The sequence below is a fragment of the Pseudopipra pipra genome, chromosome 1 (genome assembly GCF_036250125.1).
Source record: "Pseudopipra pipra isolate bDixPip1 chromosome 1, bDixPip1.hap1, whole genome shotgun sequence".
NCBI classification, from domain to species: Eukaryota; Metazoa; Chordata; class Aves; order Passeriformes; family Pipridae; genus Pseudopipra; species Pseudopipra pipra.
The window spans coordinates 83,567,145-83,595,126 of NC_087549.1; positions in this window are offsets into that span (position 1 = coordinate 83,567,145).

Below are 27,982 nucleotides of genomic sequence, written 5' to 3' on the forward strand. Positions count from 1 at the left end.
GCCTACACAAAGGAGCTACAGAAGTCTTGCAGAAGCATTCCTCATCTCCCTCTGCAATTGCATAATTCTATTCCTAGTTTCAGAAAGCAGAGCATCTGCTTTCCTTCTGTACTCATTTCACAGCTTCTCTTTTCCACATCAGCTTTCACTGACTTATCATTCAGATTTCCTTTGCTTTTCTACAGACATGTGGTGGGTTGACCTTGGCTGGATGCCAGGTGCCCACCCAGCTGCTCTATCACTCCCCTTCCCAGCTGGACAGGGGAGAGAGTAAGATGGAAAACATCTCGTGGGTTGGGATAAGGCAGCTTATTAAAATAGAAGCAAAGAAAAGATTGTGCACGCAAAAGAGAAGAGAAAGATAGCAGTGTTTATTCTCTACTTCCCATGAGCAGCGATGGTCGGCCACTCCCGAGCAGCAGGGCTTCAGCACGCGTGATGGTTCCTAAGCAGGCAGACGGAGATGATGAATGCTCCCCCTCTTGCTCCTTGCCTTAGCTTTTATATCTGATCTGACATCATATCCCTCTGGTCAGTTTGGGTCAGCTGGCCTACTTGGGTCCCCTCCCAGAATTTTCCCCTTGATTGAGGAAGGAATGTCACAGTGCTGATGCTGTCCTCAGCAGTAGCCAAAACACCGGTGTGTTATCAACACCCTTCTAGCTGCCAATGCAAAGCACAGCACTGTGAGGGCTACTGTGGGGAAATGAACTCCAGCTCAGCCAGACCAAGTACAGGATGTACACTGTAGGCATTGTTTCTGTGTCCATTGCTGATGCATATCTAAGCCTCCTCAGCAGTCCTTCTTGAGCTTCCCATCGCAGCCTTGTAATAGCCATTTGGTTTGCAGTTCTTTCTCCTGCATTTTCTGCAGATTCAAAGCTCTCACTATTCCATTTAATCATCTTATTTCTGCAGTTTTTATCGTCTTCATTGAGTTGCTTCAGTCTATGGCTACCAGCGCATGAGATGGCAGTACACAACACTTCTCTCAAACATGCTAACTACTGTGTTTCCTGAAATGTCTACAGTCTCCCACATCCCACAAGGTTTCTACATGCAGTAGTTGCTTAGATGTAATCTTCCCAATTTTCTTTTTTCTGTTAATTTTACACAATAAACCTGTTCTGGGGCTGAACTGGGGTTTGCTGGTGGAAAGAGTGTTTATCTGTAAGACCTAAGGTCATCTATTACTGACATAGGAAGACTAAACAGTAAGTAGGCAGGAAACTGGAGAAGGAACAGAAAGATTTCCTAGCTAAAGAAGCTGAAAACCTGCTTGAAGAATAGTATCCAATCTCTATCTCTGCTGCTGGATTTCCTTTTGATGCTATTGGCTTTAATCTTCAGGTCTCAGCCTGCAATCTGTAAAAAGTGGATGATACTATCCCATTCCTTGAAAAGTGTTTTGATATCTTTAGTATTTAAAAGCTAGAAGGTTATTTCAGCATAAGCACCCTAGAAAAGCCTGAGGTGAAATGAAATCATCCATGTTTATGGGAGAGTATATAAAGGAGTGGAAAAAATGCTTTGAAAGATACTTGGTGAATGAGCACCAAGTGTCCTGTGGGCTAGGTGAGGCAGGAGGCCTATGGAAAAACCATGAGCAAATGGTAAACAACAGGTATATTGCATTGATAAGAACCAAATTAAAGCTCCAGCTGAACATGAATTCCAGCATTTCTTTGTTTCTGTGTACTTGGCTTTGCATCTTTAATACTATCTTTTTTAAATCATTTTATGCCACTTAGCTACCCTCTCATTAATCAAGATTATGGATGATTTTATTCCAGAGATGCTCTTGTGCTCACAGAAAATGAGTCTCCAATGACCTCAATGCAAAATATACAGTATTAGCAAAATAAAAATAGGTAACAATGAAACAATTCAATTGTTTTAATTTCCTTCTGCAAGGAAGCTACAGACAGGGCTCTTTGAGATTAAACAGTGACTGGACCGAACACCCAAAATATTGAACAAGTTTAGCAGTAGTTAGAAATCTATTGGAAGACAAGAGAGTTTAAAAAATTATCACATGCTTCAAAGTGGCTTTATATTCCTGGGGTAGCTGTGCTGTGCTCATTAGTTCTGCAACAGTACAATTTAGTTACCTTGTTCTTACAGAGAAATAGCAGAGGTCTGGATGTACCCACTCCTTTCCTTTATGGAAAATGGCAAATCAACTTTGAAAGCCCAGGAACAGGTAGCTAAATATACAAAGCTGCCTCTTCACAGTTGCCTAGGAGGAAAACTGTCTGAAAAGATGAGATAAACTGAAAGGTCTCCCTTCTAACTACCCAGAAATGCCATCCAGAGAAGGATGGAAGAAGCTATTGCTGGCTTCTCAGGCTTGTTTTTGCTGGATCTTTTTACCCTTAAAGAAACACTTTCATTTCATTAATCACCTTGAAAGAGCATTGGGAAGGGGAAAAGCTCTAATGACTTGACATCACAGAATGATAAATATGAAAATTAAATTATTAGTAGCAGCACAGGCTCTGAGGTACACATGCAGTGCCAGCAGGCCCAGCTTTTTTGCAGAGCAGTCCACTTTGTACCACTTCATTTAGAAAGTTAATTTGGGCCAGTGACTCTCCACTGGTTTCTCTAGAGCTCAGCCAGCTTCCTCCCAAAGAAGCACGAAAGCCAGAAAGCTGTTATTAATCTTCTCATACCAGTAGAAAGTCAGTATAAATTCTGATCCACAGTATCCAGGGATTAAATGCAAAAATAATGATAGAAAAAATTATTGACTGAATATAACATACAATAAGTCCATCTGTAGTTTCCCATCCTGTCTTTCATTTAGCATTTTTCAGCATCAGCAAGTTTTTTCAGTAATCCAGTTAGTCATTAATCTTTATGCTACTGTCACTGTTCCATCCTTATCTCAACACCAGATACTTCTAATACATTGTTTTGAGGTAATGCCATGGAAAGAAAAATATGGCAGTCCAAAGAAACAAAAATCTCAGAAAATCAAAGGTGAGACACTACCTCTATATCAAGAATTTTGGATTAAAGATGAAATGCTCACACCCTAAATCTTCTTTTACTCCTGGGTGATATTTTAAAATCTATAATACTACATAAGAACATCCAAAACAGAAAGACAGAAAAATCTATTTTTATGGGAGGAACAGCAGTTAGTGATTGTGCTTTCATTCCTTCCTAGGGACCAATACCTAACTTTGCTACAATACATTCTCCCATTTTAAATGTCTCTCTATCAGTGTTTACATGTGATATGGTTTGAAGCTGGCTCCCTGCCAAGTCTCCAAACCTTACCACAAGAAGTGTCATGTCGTTCCCCCCCCCAAACCTCAGGGAGAAGGGGAAAAAAATCAAGAGAACCAAAACAAGAGAGAGACAGCTAAAGAGATAGATAGATAGATAGATAGATAGATATTTACACTTATATTACAGTTATATACAATTTAAATATATATATAAAATTTCAAAAGAAAAAGGGAAAGGGAAGGGGGAAGGGAAAAAACAAAATAAAATATACATGATCAATAGCCCAAGATCTAGCAATTAAAAGAATTAGCAAAATAATACCTTACTGCTCTCTTTGGGACAACAGAAAGTCACACTGGAATGACTGCCGGCAACCTCTGTCTCCCAAGGTCGGCAAGGCCTTACCAGGCCTCACTCCCCAACACCACAGACTCAACAGCAGGGAAACCCGCACCTCAAAGTTGCCAGAAGGAAAGAGAGCGAAGGCCTTTCCTCCTTTCTTCTTATACCCTGGCTTACATAAAAATTGTAGGGAATACCAGGTAAATCTGGGCACTTCCTTGGTTACAAACTGATCACCAAGAAAGGCCTAGACTAAACTACCACGACACGGCATGACGTTTCTCATATCTGCCATGCGACAACACCTATAATCACATTCAACGACTATTTACTGCAGACAGTGCTTTATATAGTGTATACAACACCTCATAAAATATTGAAATATAGAATAAAACAATGCTGAAATATTTAGCCTTTTTTTTCTGCAACACCTCCCACGGAAAGCACATGGAAAGAGACCATGGTGGGAGTGAAATTGGTCACAGTTTCTTTTGCATTTTCCCAGCAGGAAAAGGAAAAATATATTTTTCTGCTTCCCCTACGCTGTTTCTCAGTGGTCTATTACGCTTGTATTTCCACACTAGCGCATGCAATATGATCCCTTGCATTTCTCTTGTTACCAGGTCCCAACATGCCAACCCCTTGCTGAGAATATTTACCCTTCTGGAACCCCCTGAATTGGTTTGGTTAGCTTCAGTGGATGGTGGGCACTAACGGGCTCTCTTCTCTCTTAATCATCCTTAGTGTCCCAGCTCCCCCTTTTGAGCCATGAACCTACAGCATGAATATCCAAAGTTACAGAGGGAATCCTGAAAATGGGCAATGCAAAGCTATGCCCAGATGCAGTGAAAATGCTGGCATTGCAGAGGATCATTCACGTCTTCAATCAAGTCCTCCCTCCAGGCACTTTTAGAGTCTGTCCACTTCATCCAAAAATCCTTTCAGATTTTGCTTACCCTCAGAAGAGAAATGTGAAGTTTTTGCCTGATTTCTCATTCCAAAACACCACCAGTGTTTGGTGGTTGCATGTGGTGAGGCTATGCATGTGGTGAGTCAAACACTACAGAGCATTTCTTCTCTCTCCTAACAAAAGTTATTAAAACATTATTACCTTTTTACCTTCATTATGACCTGTTTTTCTGTTTCTAATCTTCCACTCCTATACAACTTTTTTTGTGCTGTTTTCCATCACCTCCAAACCTTGATACGACATTGCACAGCAACAAAAAGACACTACCAGAATGTTTTTTCTCCAAGAAGCAGCTTTTCAGGACCATGTCTGCCCTCCTGCCAGACATGTGATTTGCATTAGCAACAGTGCAAGCTCTGCTGCAAAGAGACTGAAGTTGCACAGCTCACAAACTCTTCACCAGCCTGGGCAGGTTCTGGTGGTTTAACACTGCAATTTTGTTTAGTTTGTTGGGAATGCAGGTTTATTTCACACATTTGTCTTTTAATAAGAAGCAGCTGTTTTTACAGTCAAAAATATAACTCTCTGACAAGTCTGAGCTAAGACACTACAGAGGGACATTTTCTAAGTGACACTGCAAGATCACAAGAGTCAGAAGACTCCACCAAGCCATTGTGACTACAAAGCTGTGGAAAAGGAGGAAGATGTCATTTCTCGGTTGAGTACATAATATCTGATTAAGCTATAGTATCTGTCTAGGAAAAACACCTGTGACAGATTGCAGAATATGAATCAGGTTATGTTTATTGCTTTAATCCATTGAATAAAGTACATAAATAATAACCAGGATGTTTTATTTCAGGATTTTCTTTAAAAATAGCTACTTATAACTGTGGTAAGTGCATAAGTTGCTAATAGTCCATGGGTATGTACATTCTTGGGATACAGTTCTTATTCAAGTAAATACAGTCATTTTCTCATTTTAACCTTCAGTATCACTTAGACTCTCATCTTAAAAACAAGAATAAACCCTGTCCAGAAAGCTGAATGGGGTTCTCTTGGGGTCATCTATCTGAGGCTGTATTATCCTAGCAGACAGACAGCTGTTGTAACAAAATTGTTGACTTTTAATGACTTTTTGCAAAAATAATCCAACAGTGATTCAAGGCATAAAAAATATCCAGCAAATGCTAGGAAAGAGGAAAGATTTCACTAACTGTTAAGCAAACATTAAAGACAGTGAACTCTCAGACAAAGAACTGAAGGGCACTGACTTAATCCATTGAATGTCAGAAGAAATTGTTTCAGGAAGATGAAGAGAGTGCTGCATCCAGATAGGTATTGATTTCCATGGACCTGCAGTTAGCCTGCACTGTTTAAAGTCATGTATCTGTGCTTGGGAAGTTCCTTTGCAAATCCTGTGTTCCTTATTTCAACTGCCATGAAGCTCCCAAAGGCGTTAAATCGTAAGCCGGGATGTATGTGCTTTAGGATGTATCAACACTGCTTTTGAGATGCAGGAAAGGGACTAGAAGAAAAGATGTGTCCCTGAAAGAGCATTTGAGGGTCTCCACATCATGAAAAGAGAAGGGAATTTAGCTTGAAGAAGAGGGCTTTACTATAGAATTTTAACATTAGGTTCAAATAACACAATCTGGCCACCATCCACTAGCGAGGCTCAGCCAAATCATGACAAAATTCACAGGCAGCAGATCACAGAAAATCCTCTCTTTGATGGCAGATGATGAAAGGACAGGCAGAAATGTCTAGCTAAATTATGCCTGAAGTAGAAAATAGAGACAAGGAAGATAAGGCAATGGATCCTGAGATTAGGAATCAAAGGACTTGCAGTTCTCATGGGTTTGGCACTGTGTCACCTTAAGAATATTTTCAAGTCCCTCTATATTAATTTGACTCAGTTTTCCCTAAATATTAAATGTGAAGTACAAAAATAAATCATCAAGCTATATATATTTTAAGAAAGAGCAATAAAATATAACAATATAGCGATTGTTTACAGTGCAAATTGGTAATCAATTTATAGGTCGTTTACAGCCCCAAGACTAAAGAGCTCCCAAACATGCACACCTTCTGAGTCACAGACTTTCCCACTCTGCAGAGAAAATCACATTTTGAGTATATGTATTTGTGATCTGAGTGTCCTCTTAACAACAATTTTTTCTTACAAATACTTTTATCGGTTATTCAGTAATAAATGTTAAATAGTCACCGTTATAAAATTTGGTAAGTGGTACAATAAAGTACAGTGTCATGCCCTCCTGTCAGAACAACCTATGCCTTACGCAGTTGAAGGACTGGGGAAAGAAAAAATCTCATGACCACAGTGAATGAACAATTCTATGCAGGCTCCCATGCTGTAATAAAAGCAGTTGATGAGATGCCTTGATCCATAAAGAATAGAGTCATTAGGAGGAAAAGGAGGTGACTTTGCCTCTGTATTTCATGCACTTTATCCTAATTCCAGACAAAACATGCAGTCCTTTGGCCATTTTTCCTGAAGGATAATGAAAAATGAGTGTGAAAAATAAAAATTGTTAAGAAAAAGCTGAGAGCTTTACAGGGAAAAAGGCAAAGAGTGCAACGCCTTTAACAGCAAACACAGAAGTAATTACGATGGTGAAGAAGAGGCATCCTCAAGAGAAAATATCAGCAATCCATTAAAAGAGAAGAAAAGAGAATGGTGAAATACTGATGAATAGGTGAAAGTGAATTTAAACAAGAGATTAGATATAGGATTTGTTGTTGGTTTTCTTTTTATAGTGGCAGTAAATAAGCATTTTATTTTTCTCACAAAGTTAGGAGGACTGAATGCCTGTTAGGACTGTGCATATTTGTTTTCATCAAAGAATAACAAAAGGAGGAGCCAAAGCCAGGACAATTCTTTTGCTGAGGAAAGGCGGGTGTAATAATTACTTTTTACATAGTTTCACCACATCTGGCAAATGTGGTTGGTACTTGGTGACCTCATAGACACTCCCAGGCGATACATGGATGTCAGGAGCACACAGCAGGAGGGAATCCCAGGGGTGGCTGTGGCCTTTAGCACACTTCCCTTTTGTGATCTTTCCTTACCAGAATTATAGCCCTTCTGAATTCACCCAGCAGAGAAGATGCCTCCCAGGAATCTGTTTACCGGGTAGCAATTGGACTTTCACCACATGGAAGGTCTTCAGTAATGGTATGGAAAATGTTGATTGCATTAATCTTCTATCAGCTGGTCTCTGGGAGTAAAACACCAGGTGAAACTAGATGAGCCATCTCCTTCTGGCCTTTTCCTCTGAACTTCACCAGCCTTTTGGAGCCCTGCCCTCCCTTGCTTTCTTTGATTAAAGAATTTCAAAATACAATAATATTAAATTCTTGATACCTTTTTGAACAAAGCATCATAAAGAGACAAGGACATACAGTGACACGAAGGAGGTCTGGTAACATTGGTCACGCAAGGAAACAAATCAGGCTGCAGTGTTCTGCATGTCTGTGATCTGAGAATCCAAAAAGCCCTTCTCCAAACACTAAAGTTTTCTCACAGAATGCCTGGAGACTCTCTCACCTTCAGTTCACAAATCACTCCAAGGGCTCAGTTACTTGATTTGCCATATTGGATCAAGCATTCATTGCCTCCCTTTGAGGCAGATCTGAGGAGAAATAGCAAGAAGGAAGAAAGAGAGGATATGAAAAAGTCTGTGTTCACTGAAGCCTTCATGCTTTCACACAAGAGCAAGTTTATTGAGCCCTGCTATTAGCAAACATCTCTGAAACCCTCTAGCAAAGGGTATTTTCCCCATCTTACTCTAGTGTTATTCACAACAGAGTTTCACAGAGTTCAAGGCAAGAGAGTACTACTACCTTTTCTCCTGTATTGAAGCTGTATGAAAGCTAAATATTTTAGAATCACAGAGTAGTTGGATTGGAAGGGACCCTTAAAGGTCATCTAGTCCAACCACTCAAGGTAGAAGGATGTGTTTTAGTCCACAGTGCTACTGTGAAAGCACAGGTGAAGTCAAAGTGCTACTTGTGCTTGAGATTTCTACAAGAGGATCCTGTCAGACTAAGCACATGTGGGGAAAGATTAAAACTCCCAAGTTCTCATACCACCTGACCCAGAGAAATTGTGTCTTGCTCAAAACACAGTGATCAATGTGACCCCAAGTAAGCAAGCAAGACACAGAAGCCAGGCAGCTTAGGAAAAGCATTCTCTGTGTCAACCCATCAAATCTTCCACCAGGTTCCAGAGGAAAGGGAAAAAGTAAGAGAGAGTTCACTGGCTGTACACTGAAAAAACAGAAGTCCTTCCTGACCAACACAAACAAACAGCTGCTATCCTGAAACATCAACTATGATTCAAACCAATCCCAAAGAGAGCAAGCTGCAGGAGAGCTGCAAATATTAGGATTACATTGAAGATAATGCAGGTAGCATGTTGTTCTCAAGACCCAAGAAGAAAAGATGAAATATGAGAGATGTGCAAACTGCTAAACCAGATGGAACCTCTGCTTCTGGCCACTCCAGCACTCTTCCCAAATATGTAGACTAGCTTGATAATTATATTTTTCTCCTCAGAAATTACTTTAATTCATGTTAAAAAAAAACAAAAACACAAACAAACAAACAACCCCCCCACCAAAACAAACAAACAAACAAAACCTGATAGATTGACTCTGAAAAGTCATAAAGAATAGTGAGTTCACCACATCTTATGGCAGTTTTTAATAGTTTCTCAGGCTCACTGACATTCAATCATCTTTTAATTCAAGATAAAACTTACTGAATTTAATCTTTGGATCTTTTTACACTTGGTTAGCAAAGTTGTAATGCTTTTCCACCCTGAGATTAGCTGTTTCCCATCAATAAGTTCCTATGCCCAGTGACAAGATCACAATTTCATTTTAATTAATGGAGAAGCTACTACTATCAGTTACTCTCATATTTTATTGCAAAAATAATTGGTTCTTAATGCACCGGCTCAAACAAGGAATATAACAAAAAACTGTTCGAGATCCAATCAAAACAGATATTTTCCAGGCATTCACAAGCATCAACACATTTTACTTGCCATTTTGTTCAATCTAAGACAACTTCCTCGTGTAATTATTTGTGTTATTTAATTGTTTTAGTGTTTTTTCTGATTCTTGTTTGCTTTTAAAACAGCATCTAAAGATACACTGATCTCAAACAGAAGAGATACACAGGCTTGTATTGAAATGTTGAACTAATTCGTTCCAGTATTTCCAAAATGTTAAAATGTTTTTTTTCTTTGTTTTACATTTTTAAATTTCCCCTTGCTCTTCATTTCTCAAAACAATGGACATGTGGCAGGATTACTATAGGGAATTTGCCAACTTTCATGAATTTCTTCTTTCTCCCTTAAATGTCATTTTTCCGAAAATGGTCTGGTGATCAGTGTCCTCACTCTCTTTGTAGATAATAGGGACTTTAACACATCTACAGTGTCTGACTGGAATATCATAAATAATCCTGGCACCACCCACTAAGAAAGTATGAGTGCAAAATATCAATTAGCTGGCTTATAAAGACAGTACTGGCCACCCTGGCACCGAATGTGGGAAAAACACTATGTGATCATGTAATCAAAGGCTAGATCACAAAGCCCATGCACAAGGGGATTGAGTTAAGCCTGTACAGGCAAATACCTTAGTTCTGTCATTTATAAACTCAACTGGCATTTCCTGAACACTTGGACTTTGCAATCTGAATAGCATTAATTAATTTAGGGGTTATGTGTAACTAATGATGACTAATGTGACAGACCCATCCATAATTATCTACCTATCATGGTGGGAAAGATAGATGCTTAGATAGCCAAGTTTTTCATATAGTTTTGACTGAATAACAAATAAGCAGAGCCTGTGTCTGTTTTGAAGCTTACAGGGCTTGGAGATAAAAACATGTTGGATAGAAGTCTGAATGTTCTTGTAATTTACACAATAGCAAATACCTGTCCACTACATTACCCAACACAAAATGGAGTATAAGTTTCCCCTGTTGGTGATACCTTACACTTCTCGTGACTTTTAATCTTGAACATATTGATTGCCCCCTAAGAGAGACAACTGCAATTTTTCGCTGCTGTACCACCCCATTCAGGGTCCAGTGACTTTTTGTCATCATCCACTAGAATGATGTTAATATTAGTGGGAGAATGATTTTTTGTGTGTGTGTTATTTTTCAGTGTTCTCATTTTTTCAGCATTTTCTTCTCTTTTTTATTTACTGTTGTTCCCCCAAAATCCCTGTTTAGAAGGATCTGAATGTTGCTCTTGTGCTGACTTGGTCATTACTTTGCTCAAGAAATTTTTGAACCTGGTAGCAGTTCCATCTGTTAGCAACAGCAGGAGAGAAAGGTAAATAAAAAATAATGGCCTGCCAATCGTGGCTGCACAAGAAAGATCGTGGGTTCCAACCAGAATCTAAAGTGGTCATTGGAAATTTTTCTTAACAGACTTCTTCTTGGGCTGCAAAGTAAAGCCAGTGTGGCTAGAGGGATTTTCTTAAGAAGATTATCTTCCAGCTCTTCATGTTAACATCCTCAGATAGTAAAAAATGGGAGAAATGAGATGACTATAATCTTTAGAATGTCCTAAGAGGTATGTTAACAGGTAGTAAAGACATGTAACCTGGTACATTTCAAATATTAGAAGTCTGGAATTACCATAAAGAACCGTGGCAACAACAGGCAATTAATTCACACTTATTCAGATTACCATAGAAACTGGACCAGCATACCAGAAATTATCTATAATTTCTCACTTCAAACGTTCAAGCAGTCTATAATTTCCATAGTAATTGACTGCTTGTCATAACCACAGAAATATTATAAAATCTCTATGAAACACTATGAAATCTTCACATAATGAAGGCCAAATATCATTTTAAAAATCTGCACAGCTTTTGTCTGTACTATAATGTTACACAGAGTAGCCAAAAAACTTTCATCTTCCAACATGGTACTGCAGGAGAAATTAACACTATTCGGAAAAATGAACTTACAACAAATCACAACAAAAATCTGTGAAGACAGAGCAGAGCTAGTGTGTAAAGTTCAGGCTCTGTGAAGTATCAACTTACTCTTTTTTTCCATAAATCTTCCTTAGCTCAGAGTTCAGCAGCCATTTTGTTGATGAAACTTGTTGTAGATACTTTCTAGACCACCTACTGTTAAGGAAACATTTTAAAAAAGATATTTCCAATCCTGAAAGCTAATATTTTCTTTCAAAATCTGTTGCTCTTGCAGGTGCTACAACAACAAGACTCTGTCTGAAGACTCTATGGGCTCAAGAGTATTGTTCTTGAATGCTTGCGTATGTTCAGAGTTTTTACAAATCCCTAAATACTAAAAATTCTACTTAAAATATTGTTAACCCTAATATAAGAAATGGGTACCTGGTTATATCCAGTATGTAAAGCCTACTTGGGTACTATTTACATGGGATTTTCAGTAGTTTCAATTAAAGTATTGCCAACAAAACCATTAAAACATAATTCAACTAATCAACACTAATTATAACTGGGGGAAATTACTGATTCAGTGGAGTTTTGAAAGCATCAGACAGGCAGGACTGGTGCAGAAGTGAATGGAAATTATTGACTCAAAGAGCTGTGACAAGGAAGAACAGTCAAGTAGAGAAACAATCTTTTCCCTTTTAACTCTATAGGAAGACTAAGGATCACTTTTTTGCCTTTGCCAAAATTAATCTCTGAACATTTCTCCTCACCACCACCATCAGCCCACGATTCCATTACTTATTTTGCATTACATATGACATACTTCAAAGCACATAAAAGTCAATGGGAACATTCCCATTAACTCCAATTGCCCTTGAATCAGTTCTTCAGAGCAGTTTCACACTAATTGGGCTTCATAGCTTTTGACTGAGTTACTTCTAATTTACACTGGCAGTAGAGATTTTTGTCAGTGAATGTGAAAGCCTGTATGTGTCATTTCACACAATAGATAATGAAAAGACAAATAAACATTTGCTGTATGTAGGAAAACCAGAAAGACAATCACTTAGTGCTGAACATTTCCAAAACATACTATGAAAGACTCTTCTCTCTTAAAAGTGTGGACAACTTGAAAGGAAAAGATCAGAGTATACCAAGGTCTTGCTGAAAATACCGACAATTAGTGAAAGTGACTGAAATATTCAGAACTTGGAGCCCTGGTTTGGATAAATATACACCTTCAACCTTTTACATGATTCCTCAGAATACCCAAGCATTACAAATCAGAAAGTAAAACTTCCAAAAGAAAGTCTTGTATGCAATGTTTCCCTATACCAGTAGCATAATAATATCTAAATAATCAGCCCACTCTTCTTGTTTCCTTTTATTTTTATTTCCCTTTCTTGGAGTATCTAAATTTTAAAAAAGTTCACAGAAAGAAAGGATGTAAAACATCTGTTTCAAACTGTACTGGACTTCAACAAAGTTTAGTTCTTATTTGTTTTGTAATCCTGGTAGACTATCATAACAAAACAACCATGTTGTCTGATGCAATCAGACATTGGACATCCTCAATTATAAACAAGGTACCGAATGACTTGGTGTAAGTTGCTCTCATTATTACGTACATTAGGTGTTGTAAGGATATTGTAAATCATTGTCATTGACTCTTGAAAAGCACTAATTCTTGGCTGACACATTACTAGAGAGTGATACAACACTGTTCCTTTTGTTGTACTTGAATGAGGTTTAGGGGTTCCTTTTTCCTCCCCCAGATCATACTTCTCAGAAAACTCAATACTGTCAGGTAGGTACAGATTTCTCCAGGCTGCAAATGCACCACATAAAATATTTAAAGTGAAATCTGGGCTTGGTGTGATAACATTAATCTAGCTCTACTTTGCAGCCTTTGCAACAAGTTGAGCACATCACAACCCATAAGACAAACTGCTCTCAAAAATGACATGCAATTCGATAAGTAACTTAAAATAAAGGCCTTTACAAGGACCACCGACATGAAGTATCCTCATGGCAATTTTTGCTAGCTCTCGGGTCCATGTGCGCATCCCAGGCACATCCAGCCCCTCACAGCCATAGCTGAGAATCCAGGACACCACAGATGCTTACCACATGCATCCAGCCCACAAGAAAGTCATAGACGTTGTGACTGCCCAGGCTTCTTCCTGACAAGGCAGTTGAGATTCATAGCTGCCTTCTTCAGCAACTATGAGTACCTGTTCCTTTTTGTGAAAGTGACCTTGTCAGAAAGAAGTAAAGGTTATGAAACATTAACAGATACTAGATTAGAGGTTGTGTGGTTGTAAGGCAGCTGAACAGATGTTCAGCATTGCGCATTATCAAAGTCTAATGAGGGGTCAAATAAGGAGCTGCTCCCAAAATTTAAAATTCATAGACACGGTTCAGCATGGTATAAATACATGTGATTTCATACACAAGTGTTTCCACTGAAGCTATGATGTCAGAATATTAATGGTTTCAGTGTGATATGTTGACGTCCTTAAGCACCTAAGCAGAAGAACTACTCACATGCTTTACATTATATATGCAAGTGAATGACTCCGTGCCAGGCCCTGGATGAAGCTCGTACTTGGGAAAAACATCATTTCTACTGAAAAGGCCTAATGTCATTTCCAGAAGAGGGCAGTGCTGGCTTAAACTAGCAGGGCACAGACCCTCTTAAAGTCTTGCTTTGCAAAGGGCAGTAATTTCTCAAAGAAAAAACTCCCTGTCAGAATATTGCAAAGATGTCTAAAAACCACCACATCACATAGAAACGGCCAGTAGATCGGTCCTGAGGAAGAAACCAAGTTTTGAGACATTTACCAACAACATTCATACTTTGTCTTGCAATTTGGTCAGAAGCTGGGTCTCTTTCTCAAAACCTTTCTGTCTTTAGAAAGTCCTAGACAGGTTAGATGAATCGTTATTTCTGAGAAAAGGAAAATGATTGATAGTGGTTGTTATCTCTCTCGTTTGATCTTGTAGAGCTCAATCTGCCTGTTTCTTTTATCAGAGGAAGAAGGGAGGGCTTCATACTCAGAGTGACCCAAATATTACTCCCTCAGAGGCACAGAGAACCTTGTGGGAAGAAGGTCTAGGTTCAGATCATCCTCTTACCTCGGTAACTCACATGTAAAACGGGCAAAGAAACTGCACTCATATAAAATTGACATTACTTAGAGAACTGAGGCCCTGGGACTAAGAATTGTAAGAGGACTATTCACTTTCAAGGAAGAGAAAGAGAAATTAATTGTGGGAACAATACAGAAGTAACCCTTATACAAGTGTAAATAACAGACAAAAAAGCCTGCTTCTCTTAGCAGATCCTCTGACTGTCCTGATAACCACCTCTCCTTGTTAAGCAGAAGCAATGGGATGGTGAGGAACTATATGTGCTCTGAGTGCTCTGGGAAGAGGCAGCCCAAGGAAGGAGGTGTCTGGCCAGCCACTCATCAGGCTGGGATGATGAGTTCACATCCTAGATGGCCCAGGCAGTTGTCCGCCTTCTTGGCCATGAGCTATTCCTGAATACTATGTTGTTCTGTGGGTAAAGCAAGCTCAGAATGCACCTTTACAGAACAGAATTATTCAAGCCCCAGCCAGTGACAAAATTCATGGGAAATGGAAAGAAAGATAGACTACTGCCAAGGATTTAAGCTGAGACTCGCTATATATCAGCAAGAAATGGGTGCCAGCAAACAGGAGGGCAGTCAGAAGATAGCTTGTCTCTGACAAGCTCCATTCTTGACTCTGATCATTTGACATTTTAAAGAGCTTTTAGCTATTTCAGGTAGGAGAGATTATGAAATGTAATTACAGGAGCTGGAAGACACCTGCACACCAGATAAAGGCTTGGCAGAGATGCTATAAGGCAAGAGTCAGGGAAACCAAAACCTTTGTGCACACTTTAATGCAAAGAACAGGAGCGCTTTTCATGTCATACTTGTGGCTCGAGTCTGAGCACAGGGAAACAAATTTCTGGAGAAGATGAGAAAACACAAGAATTCAAACCAGAGCAAAGTTGACCTTAGGAAATGTGAACAATGGCCTCACACTATGAACACAATAGAAATAACAAGATACTACTCAAAATAAAACTGGAAAACAAAGGCCACACAAAGCTTAGTGTCAGGGCACTTGCGTGGGACAGCAGCTCCCTGAGGTCAGAGTAAGTCCCACAGTCCCAGCGAGGAGCAAGGCAGCTGAGGGGACACCAGGACAGCCCTATATACCTTCTCAAGGATAGGCCAAGACTGCACTGACACATGGCCCTGCGGGTAGGGGATCAGGATCACGCCCTGTGATGAGAACAAGGGTCAGACAGAGCAAGTCCTGAGAGCCCCTGGCACTCAGTGAAAACATGCAAAATACAAGACAAGAAGCCCTACAGCACAAGAAGCTTCAATGTTCAGAGGTAACAAAATACACAACCTCAGACAAGGACTAGAATTTGAAGGTGGGGGTGGAGGAAGGGAAATTAATTACGACAGGTCATAAACATATTAGGAGAGGTAGTGATGTGTGTCCACCTTTTACAAGAGGAATACTACTGCTACTCAGTGAAATGCTCTCCACAAAGCAACTGCAGAGTAACAGTCCTGTGTTGGTGTTACTACACTTTACATTTCCAGCTTAGAGAAGTAGACAGGACTAGGAGAACACAAGCCCTCATCCAGTGTCATCACTCATTTCTTAAATCTGCACTCATTTCTTAAATCTGTGTTTTTCTAGTGAAAGTCAGTGCTACCATGTAGACTTCCATATAGTTCATCTTCCTCTCAGACTTCCTCTCCAGTTCATCTCAATAGGAGCAAAACCTATTAGCAGTTTGTAGTCTACCACTAAATGACTGAGCTCAAAGCCAACAAACAAAAATTGCATTTCTTTTCCCACAGCTGCACTGCTAGCTAACCCCTAGGAGGTTTTGAGCTTTGGTCATTATAAATATAAATCACTAGGTGTCTAAAAGGCCTTTCTGTGTCTAAGATCATTGCCTCCAAAAAGTTTTACATTATCCAGTATCTCAGTACTACTTCCCTGAAGAAGTTCTGGGTATTCCTTCACTGCCTCAATGGGAATGTCCTCTTCCACAAAGTATGGATCAGTTACTTATATAGGAAAATATAGGTAAATGAGATGGAGAGAAAAGAAGATGGATTCATAAAGGAACAGTAAAGAGACTTAGTGTCTTCAGCCTATCAACAAGATGATAAGAGCACTACCCCCATCCCAGATTCCTCTGGCAACATTTATTGTTTTTATAATTACACTTGCCTTTAAAATTCTTTTTCCTTCTTTGTTGTTGTAGGGAAAATCCACATAAGCAACAAGGTAATCATTTGAGAGTACATCAGGAAAAGAGAGAAATTATTCCAAAGCAGAAGTGCTTTGAAATATGTAAAACAAATGTATTAAAAGAATTGCAGTCTCTTGGATAATCAGTAACATTAATAGGCACAGTCATGCAGACAGAAGTGTGGTGTGTTTTTTTAATCTGGCACCATGCATCAAGCTTTCTGAAAGCCTAAATTATCTCCTTAATCCACATACAAATCACTGTTTTGTTTTTCTCTTTGCCTTATCATATTCCTTATTTACTTAAAGGCTAGGATTTCCCCTTATTCTTTATAGAGAAAAACAGTGAGCTAACAACTAAAATCCCTGCACATGCAACACAGCTGGTGTGTAATTTCTCCGATTTAATTCAGTCAATTCAGGATAATTTCTTTAAAAAAAACAAAACAAAACAAAACAAAACAAAACAAAAAAAAAAAAAACCACATATCCAGTCTGGGATTCTTTAATGAGAATATTACGGTAGTGGCATCATCCTGTAAGGGTGAGCTTCAGTTGAGTGATTCTGAGGGCAGGCCACTGCTACAAAGCTACAGCCAAAAGCAGGCTTTTCTAAATTATCTCTTGGAAAACATTGCCTATGCTTCTTCTAAACTTCTGATTTTCAAGAATTGGCAAGAGGTAGATATGTGTGCTGTGAAACTACAAATGAACCAGTATAAATTCACTGATTCTACTACTAGCACCAGTAAGAATGGAATCAGTGATAACGCAGTCACAAGCAAGTAGGATTTATCATTTCAAATTGGAGGTTGACTGACAGAAGAAATATATTGCTGGGTAATTCACAAGGGCATGATTAATGCAAGACTTTCAGCAGATTTGTCATGTGACAGAGCCTGATCGAAAAAAAGCAGTGTGTGGAAAGAAGTGTATTGAATACAGTGAAGAAAAAGAGGAAATGTAACACAGCATTAGCCAGGATCACTTTCTTTGATTTCATTTTAGCAACAGTTGGACATAAAAGTCCCAGTCAGAGCACACAGCTTTGTGTAGCAATCAGTCAGCTATTAGGTGTTAGCCTGTGATGATCTGACTCACTCATGTAACAACAATTAAGTTGCTCTGCTAAATGACTGCAGCTGATTAAACGCATCAGTGCAGGTGCTATTCAGATTTACATCCATCATGTGAAGAGTGTAGCTTAATGCAGATGCTGATGGTATTTACAAATTAGCAGCTGCGGTGACCAATAGCTGGGCTGCTTTAATGACAGAGGACAGACTCATAAGAGATGACCCTTTTAAAGCACCTCCTTTTACTGAAGGGGAGATACCAGTGAAGATAAACAGAGCCAAGCAGTTTCTGGTTACTTCTTCCATCTTTTATTGCATCAGTTCCATCAGCACCCATCTATACAAGGGACATAGCAACTAAAGTCATAAAGAGAAGAGGCACCAAAGAGGAAATTCAAAGCTGCAGAAAAAGGTTTCCACTAATCTTTGCTGTGGGCTTACCTTCTCCTCAGCTTCACTTCTACTTCCCGCAGTCCCTTAAGGAAAGCATCTGACATGTGGTTAGTGTTGAAAAGTGTCAGCATAGCTTGTGTGTTAGACATGCTCGGTATTTTTGCCTGCTAGACAGAAGTCAGAATTGAGACTAGGGGAACCCCTACAGACAATGCATGTAACTGCTGCAGAGCAGAAGCAAGAGACAGAGAACACGGGAGACTCTGGTTTAAACCTCCTCTATAATTTAGTAGTGGAATCTATGACAGTTCTTGCTGTGTTTAAAATTGGGCTATCTCAATCACTTATAAAATTTAAAAGAGGCCAATACAAGCTTCAGTGTGAGAAGTTTCTACGGCTGGCTGCAGGGAAGATTTTGGAAGGGAGTACCCCTCACAGTTTGCCCTGCTTTTTACAGTCTTTTCCTGAGAGTCTGCCACTGGCCACTGTCAGAGTTGTGGACACTGACCCACACGGACTTTTCTTCAGATCCAGGACAGCCACTCCTGACATTCCAGCAAAACAGCAGATGTCTGCCCTGCCCTCTTCACAGCAGTGTCTGAGGAGGTATGCTCCTTCTGAGACGAGAGGCTTTTCATTTCACCCAGCTGACAATAAGTTTCATGAAGCTGGGACAGAAACTGTGACAACACTGTATACCCTGCCTGACAGAATGGGTCTCTTTAATGTATTTTTTTTCATCCTGGGTTTACTGCTGCTACAGCATACCAATAAGAGAAAAACAGGTTAAAAGCCAATGTAAATGGCACAAAAGAAAACCAATCAAAAGTCAAGCTTTCCCCTATAGTCAGTTGTTATATGAACATGTCGGAGTACAGCAACTCACCTCACAGCACCAGTTGACAATCACCAGTACAAAGAGGCAGTGAAGCACACTCATACCTCTGCAATCAGTTTCTTCCACCACTGGCTCATGGTTGATAAAAAATGCTAATTGCCAAGATGTTAGGAGAAAAGACTTGATCTGACAGGGAAGATGAGAGAGGATCTGAAATATTACGCAGAATTGCCAGCAATATGCTGAGGTAACAGTTATGCCCAACACATCAGCATCATACATCATAACTTGCCCAAGGGTGAAAACTACTAGAGCAGAAAACACATTTCAGGGACCCTGAAATTCTGTTTTTTAAGGATATCTGTAATGCCATAGTCAGTATTCCTGGGCTGACAAGAACAGTAAAGGTTGGTAGGCTACCCCATTCTTGTCAATGAGGAAAAAAACCCTAAGAACAGCATGAACTACACCAATAGATTTATGTGCCCAGCCAGGAGGCAACTGTAGGAAGACTGCTTGGACAGCTGGCCCAGCAATGTGAAAACAAACAACCTTCAAAGGAAACACTCCAGTTATTATTCAGTATCTTTTCCTCCATCCTGAATGGGAGTCATCTGTGTTTTCTCAAGTAATTGTGTTCATTCTTTAGTTATAGTCATATTCTTCTCGTTAATTCCATCTCCCAGCTCATTTTAAATGATTCCTATTGGGTGAGAAGAACAAATATGTACAGGTAAGCATTTTCAGAGTCTAAATAGCTGCTTCACTTGCAATTTTCAGCTAGAGCTTATGCAGCCTTAAAGGTCTGCATCAGTCAACACTAATATCTAACCTTAATCTTGATATATTATTGAGCTTATCCTTGTCTATTGCTGTGACAGAAAATGCTCATATAGGAGGAGAAAATGAGCAGAGCCCTGTTATATTATCTACAAGATGTCAAAAAGATGTACAAAGACTTTGAGATTTTTAATCTAATCTTGAGATGACACTGCCAGTGGTTCCAGCGTTGCACGGGCAGCATCACCATGTGTACAGACTCCTGGTATACGTTTTAAGAGCCCAGAGGCTATTTTACTGACTACCATACAGGCTTTCCATTCCCACAAGGATATTTTCTATATCAGCCAACAAATTGCACCTTATAACCCATAAAAATATTGGAAGTTCTTTATAAACAGTGTCTCTGTGCTTGACACATTTAAAAAATCTTTAACACCTTTTAATAGCTTTTTTTTCTTTTTAGTTGAAAGAAATTAAGGCATTTGTTGGTCTGTTTTATCATCTATTTTCATAATTAGCCATCAGTACCAATGATGCTGGGGTTACAATTTGTAACTTGTGTTCATTGACTTTAGGATGAAAAGACAGAATAACTTTCTGAATTCACAGGGATTAACGTGCAGCACTCAACACACAGCCAGCTTTCTGTACAGCCTTTAAATATTTTTAAGCAGTCTCTGAATGTCACTGGATTTAATGTGATCAGGATCAGCTGGCGAATTCTGAGGGAAGTGTAGCACGGGTTAAAAAGCCAGGTACCAATGATATTCAAGAAAGTCATCCAGATAGCATCTACCAAAATTATCAGAGAAAGTACAAGACTTACAAGAGGACACCAAAATTGCCTTATTCAGCCTAGAAAAGAAGAAAGGGGAAAAAAGGTTGGCAGAGCTGTTTTTATGAATACATGAAACAATGTGAGGATGAGATAGGGAAAAGAGCTATTCAAGCCAAAGAACCAGACAATAAAGACAGGTAATGAATACACTTAGCCTGCATATTATGCCTGCCAATGCAATTTTATTCACAAACAACCTTCTAATGAAAGACAGAAAAAAGAGAGCAGGAAGTTCTAACTACTTTTAAATAGAGATTCATTAGTCTGTGGAAGAGACTGTATGATGCATTTGCACCCCAAAAGTAGGACTTGATGATGTAAACCAAAAAACGTGAGTGACGCAGCAATGATAGCTTGTAAGTTGGTATGTGCTTGGCTATGAACAAGGGGTTAAATCCAGCCCTGCTCTCACTTCTGCTTGTGTCCTGTTCAGAAGAGCTAATGGAATGGCCAGGAGGTAGAAGACTGCTTCTAGGAAGGTCAAGCTCCAGAATCAGGCTCAAAGGACTGGGCTGACCCTTATGCCAGGGGATTTTCTACTGTAATTTCTATTTCCTGTCAGAAACAGTTGAGCAAAACACCTTGCTGACAGGCTCTATATTTTTCTGCTAAATCACTTCTTCTCGTGCCATTGTGAATAGATTCAGAAATTTAGAGGTTCCTCTCAGGAACTGAGAGAAAATCAGCAATTTCTCTCTTCAATTAAAACTTATCAGAGATAACAGAGACCTGTACAGATAAGTGTCAACAATACATCAACATCTACAGGAAAGATGTTGAACAACATGGGCCCATTCTCTGCAACTCAGACAGTTGGGAACAGTAAGCTTAGAAAAGTTGCTCTCCTCTTCACACAGAAAGATAAGAGCCTAGATTTGTGCTGTTGCTTTTTAAATGCCTCCAAGATAAGTAGCTTGCCAGAGCATACAAGTAGGGGCCAGAGAGGTTCCACAAGAGATGGAAAAGTGTGTCTCTTTTTATTATGTTCAAGATTGTTTTAACCAAGGCAAAGCAAAACTAAACTGCTGAGTTTGATGGGGTAAAGTCAATCTCCTTTCATCAAAGACTGAACAAAAGGTGACCTCTAGCTTTCACACTTAGAGCACACTTTCCCAATGACTATTACTGTTCAAAGGTGGAACTTGTGGGTTATACATGTTGTGACCCTCACTTTTTGTATACTGCCTCTCAAACCCAGAATAGCAGCTGTTTATACCATTTGGCTTCACAAAATTATCCACGGAAGTTGATATCACTTTCTCTACCTCTTTGGGATGTAGATCACATATTAACAAACATTAGCATCTCGTTAGCTGGAGCTGATATTGTCCCTACAGGTATTCCGGTCAGATATTGCTGAGACACCCTTGTCTTGATATGAGCAACCAGAGTACTTGGGATGTCATAAGTGATTTCCACAAAGCAGACTTGCCTCACAATCCTTCACCAGAGATTTTTGCACTGAGCCACTAGTTCATAATCTGTAGTATAATTTCACACTCATTTACCACTGCACACCTGCTCAGGTTTCCTTCCCAACAATCTGCTCTGGCCCATTAATCATTTACAGAGCTCTGTACCTGTACAGCAATGGTCAGTGGCAGACACACGTGGGAAATTTAATCCAAGATGTGAGTGGGCAGATATCTCTTATAACTCAGCCCTGATGAGAGTGGGTAAACTGTGAGTAGGCTGTCAGTCAGGACCCTCAGACATTAAAACTGATGAGAAACAGGAAGCTATAATGAAATCTTAAAGTGAAAAAAATCAGGCTCTTCTGGTAGTACCTGTACCACCAAAACAGAGACCAGATCCAGAGTTGTACTTGTGATCCACAGCAATGCAATTCTGTTTCTAAAGTACTGGAAGAGAGAAGGAGACTACCTCTCAGCTACTTTGATAGGTGATGGTTACAATGCCCCAGCACCTTTAAGGTAACAGAAGAAGGACCCAGGACCCTTGTGGCTTGTGGAAACTGGGAGAAACACACACAGGTGGCAGGACAGGGCCCAATTCAGTGGAAAATTCATAATTCTTCAAGAGTTGGGGTCATACAGCAGCTAGGGTGAGGTACTAGACTGGATTGTGAAGAAGATCCAGGAGTTAGTATTTGTAGAAAAACTAGTACTGATGAAATGAAATGAGATTAAATGAAATGAAGGGCTGCTTATACTTACTCTCTACATAAAGCAATGTAGCAATGGTGATGGGCACATCATCTGGCACCTGTTTAAAGAAGAAAGGACAACACATAGACAACAGCACCCTCCACTGAGGCAGCAATGCTTAGTAGATCTGTACATATAAGTATGCGTTCTCAGCATATGAAATGGGAGAGAAGCAAGGAAGACGCACTCTACCTCTTTCGACCAGTTACTTGTTCTTTGGGCTTGCTTTTCAGAGGCACTGCTCTCACTTATGAAGGAGGCTGGGATGTAGATCAGCTTTTTCCACAAAAGGTGGGAATTGGGGCAGACTTCTCCCTATCCCTTCTTTCCTTCTTCATTATACTTCAGCGTAAAAGGTTTAGTCAAGCTGCTCCTACCTTAGCATTATGATCATTCGCGGACTGTTGTAAACAGAAGCAAGTTTCAGTTCAGCAAGTATCTATCGCTCTTCACAGTTTGCTGGATATCTTCCTATTAGATAGTCACAATAGGCTTTCCTTCCCTTTTCTCCACTTCATTACAAAATTACATACCCCAATGCAGCTGTAGTTCCTTCCGTGGGGCTGGAGACATTAGGAAGAAACAGCTGCCCAACAGAAGGAAAAGCCTTCAAAGGCCCACTTGATAAGAAATAGGCACTTGTCTAGATTTAAAGAGTGTGAACAGCCTTTAGTTGGTTAAACACAGAAATATATACAAAGAGAGCTCATGAGGAGAAAAGGAATTCTGGCGAGGCCTTGAGAGGAGTTATTTGGATGCAGGCAAGATGCCAAAGAAAGTGCTCTCCTGACATGAAACAAGTTCTGATGAATCAGGAAAACTATAAGGTCACACAAAAGCCGTGATGAAAGCATCCAGAGATGGCTCTGGTGGAGGCAGAACTCAGCAAAAGCCCTACAGAAAACACAGCATGCTGCTAGCTGTGTTACTGTGAGAAGCAAATAGCAGATCATGGCTTTGAATATCTTTCCAAGCAAGGCCAAAGCGCTCTTAATCCATCAACTGACCACAAGAATGGAAATCTTATTTTTTTTTACAGATATGTCTTAGATGCCTCTAAATTTCCCTGATGGGAGAGAGACTCTCCTTTCAAAACAAATTACAGTACATTTCACTTGTATGAAAACAACAGTGTCAGCAGGACTCGAGCTGTGTTTTTGGACTTCCCATATTCAGCATATGAAACCATGTAAGAAAACAATAATAGTTGTATTTTTTTTAAATACTTTTAGGCAGACCATTGTTTTGGGGAGATTTAGAAGAACACCATGATTCAGTACTGGTAGTGTCATGGCATATAAATACAGTTCTCACCGAGAGCATAACAATCGCTTTGTTTTGATGTGCACAGCTGAGCAAGAATTCATCACCAAGATAAACTTGATTCGAACACACCAGAAATGTTTTTGTTTCTTTTCTTTTTGCTGTTTGCACTGAATTCTATGGCATGCAATCTGCACAGACTGGAGATTAATATAACTATAAATATCCATTTTCAAAATATCTGGTGACTTATCTTTTTAGCCTTTTTTACTCCGCCTAAATATTTTTCATTGCTCATTATTTTGTTTACAGTCATGTGATGAAAACCATGAGAAGCAGATGAGCACAACTCTACCTCTTTGTGGGAAAGAATGGGAGTTTTTATTTACATGTTTTATTTCCAAGCTCTGCTTGGAAAGAGAGAGAGTGACTGAAACTTTTTATCCTAGAGGTCAAGTATTTTGAGGTGTAAATTCAAGCATATATAATTAGCAGGGAGCAAGAAGGCATTTGAGTAGAAACCCCCTAGTGTTTCAATGGGATCCTAGATGCTTGCAAAACCCCAGTCTCCATTCCTTGCCCAAAACTACATAATCCCCACTGAAGTAATGGTAGCTTGACACTTCATGGACACACCTTAACTTTGTTTATTTTTAAAGCCTCCTCACATGAGAGGGTCTAATTTAACAAGACCACACACAATCCCACTGATGATTTAAGAGTGTGCTTTTGGACACAAACAGCACGTACTCAGCTGCTAGCTCTGATGCACATCTGTGTGCCTACGTGGATCCTCACCAGCAGTGGTCAATGGGTTATCCACATCATAAATACTCCTTAGTTCCATTCACCCCCCTTTATATAATGTAAATTCATCCTAAGCACAGTTGGCTCCAGTGGCATTTTAAATTCCTTTTCTAGACTGCAGAGAGCTTTTCCTTTTCTTTTTAAATGAAAGTTTAATTCTTATGCAACTAAACTCCAAGACTAACTTTAAAGAATGCTGCTAACCTAAAGGCATAATATGAACCACTGGAGACAGCAAATCCATCACTACTGAATCAAGGCTTAGGTAACTTCAGATTATCTTCTGACAAGTGGTTTCTTTATTGTTCTCATGAAAGTGACTTCTAAATTAATGAGAAATACCCTGAGTGTTTATCCTACTGAGCTCTTTCTCTTGTTCCCCCCAAAAAATAATTAATCATTGTTTAATTAATTATTTAGTCATGTCCCTTTTGCAAAGAAATATCTTCCTGCAAGCACCTCTCGCCACCATAGACTTAAACAAAATCAGCACTCCCATCTCATTTGATTTAATAGAAGATCACAAGCTAAATACCACTTTAATATTACATACTAAACAAACAGAGAAAGAAAAGTTCATCCAGGGGAAAACCGCAAGTTGGGAAGATCTGGTCTTATTTTCTCCTGTTGTCATCAAGGAGAACACTTGAGAGTTGGAATGGCAGGCCTGTCATCACCATGGGATGTAGCTCTCATTAAAAGGGAATACTATTTTTAAAAATATAACACAGATGTCTTAGCAGAATTTTAAACAGATCTATGGTAACACACAATCCACACATAAATAGAAATGGCCAAAGGCAAAACAACACAATTTGGCAAAAAGTGAGACTTATCTCTTTTAATTCTTTCTGTAGATAAATATTACCTAATGTAACTCAAGAGCATTGCAGCCACATCCCCACTAAAAGTGAGTGACTAAAACTGATATATCAACTTTTCTCATTGTTATATTTCTGGGCTCAGGTGCATCTTGAGAAAAGTCCTTCCCAAATGTACTTAGAAGCTGTTCTGAAGCCACCAAATTGATGAGTAACAGTTCCATATCTTGACTATAAACAAAGAAGATATGACAAGAGATTCTGTTATTGCAGCAATGCTTAGGTGACAAGCCTTGTGGAACAAGTACATCTGAGGGACATTTGGGGCAGGCAAAACAATTCAACCAAGCAGTGAACTTGGATGACAATAATTCACGTTAAAACCTGTCAGCACGTAAAGGTATGGTACTGTCTGAGAAGTAAGGCTATCAGACTCATTCTCATGTTCCTCCTTTTTAAAAACACAAGCTCTGCCTCACTTCTGAGAGGCAGCAGAGCAGCTCCTGGAAGAACAGAGCACACAGTGCACACAAACCACCTTCTTAATTACTACAATTTTCAGTTACTTTTGTTGTTGTTTTCTTTCCCTAATTTCACACAGAAGAGCAAGTCCCTTCCCCTCCCAGGAGCTGCCCTGCAACTCACACCCCAGATAAAGCGGAGAGTCTCTGCAGAAGAGACCATCCAGCACATGGGGCAGAATAGAAACTGCACCATCCCAGGAAACCACCTACCTCTGGGGTTCTTTCCTGCTTCTTCACATTTCTTCTCATTGCTCATCCATGTTTCTCCTGTGTGATACAAACACCTCTGCAGCACATATATTTTCTGACCAGACTCCACCTCAGCAACAGCCTGACAGAAGTTCCCTCCTAAGAAATGTCCCAGGACTTTCCACATCACTACTTACTGCTTAGAGAAGGACATGTGAGCACCAGTCCATGCTAACCCTTTTTACCTCTCCCTGCCAACAATGCTGCAATGCCAGGATGCCTCCAGATCTGAGGATGAAAATCTGGATTTTGAGACTCTTTCCCTATTTCAACAGCCTGCTCATGTTGTCCCAAGGCCTGACTCTTTGTGCCTCCACATCATTTGCAGTCAGAAAGCCCTGAGCATTTCTCTCCTTTCTTGGAGTTCAAGGCTTGGGAGCCAGGACTGCACTTTTTATCAAGCTCAGAGGAGGCACTGGCCGTGCCAGACAGTGAACAGTGGATACCTGTGGTGGGTGAACAGAGTTGAAAGTTTTAACAACCCTACAGTTCTGAAAAGCCAGTTGCTAAGATTCATAAGAAGCCAGGAGGTCCATAAGAAGCCAGGAGGTCCAAAGCTGTGTTTTGACCAGACACGTTGCCTCTGATTCTCCTGTTCCCAGATTTGGGCAGCACACCATTATTACTCCCATTTTTTTCACACAGGAAACCCATATTCACCACAACCCACAGGGAACAGAGTAATGATCCCTACCAGTCAACTTCAGAAAGTCAAGATGTGCTTTGCTGCCCATCTCCTACGGCTCTTCACCTCTTTCCCTACCTTCCCCTACCTTTGCCTCTTGTTTACTCACCATGAGCATCAGCTGCTTGATGCAACCCATAGAGAAAGCATCAGCTCCAGCAACTCTAACCTGAAGGAGGTTTGAAGAGCAGGATGGGGAGGGGGAAGAGGAAATAGGTTACCAGAAAAACTGTCCTTTGTTTTCTGAAATCTATTACAAAAAAAAATTCAATATTGAGTTTCAATTGAAAAGAGAAAGCTTTTTATTTGAAACACTATCTCTCAGATTGGCTGGGGAAATAATATTTTCTACAACAAATAACTTCTATATACTTTGTATGCACTTTAAAGAGAATATATAACTAGTAAGGTTCTAACATAAACTTAATTTTTAAAAGACATTTTAATATCTGCAAATTATAATTTCAAAGCTAGCTTTTAATTGTTAAACTCAAACATGTATCCAAGGTTATTTCTGTTCCCCAGCATAATACTGGGTTAGTGCATTAAGATTAAATATGTTGGGTTTTTTGTTATTGAAAGGTTTTTTTCCCAAGAAATGTGTATTTCTTTTATCTTTCTAATATGGCTGCATACAATTTCTGATCCTTAAGATTATGTAGTCTCTTGTGTACAGAATAACAACACAATATTAATTCTAATTTCAACATTTTTATTTTCTGCTTATTTTAGAGCTATATTAAGAA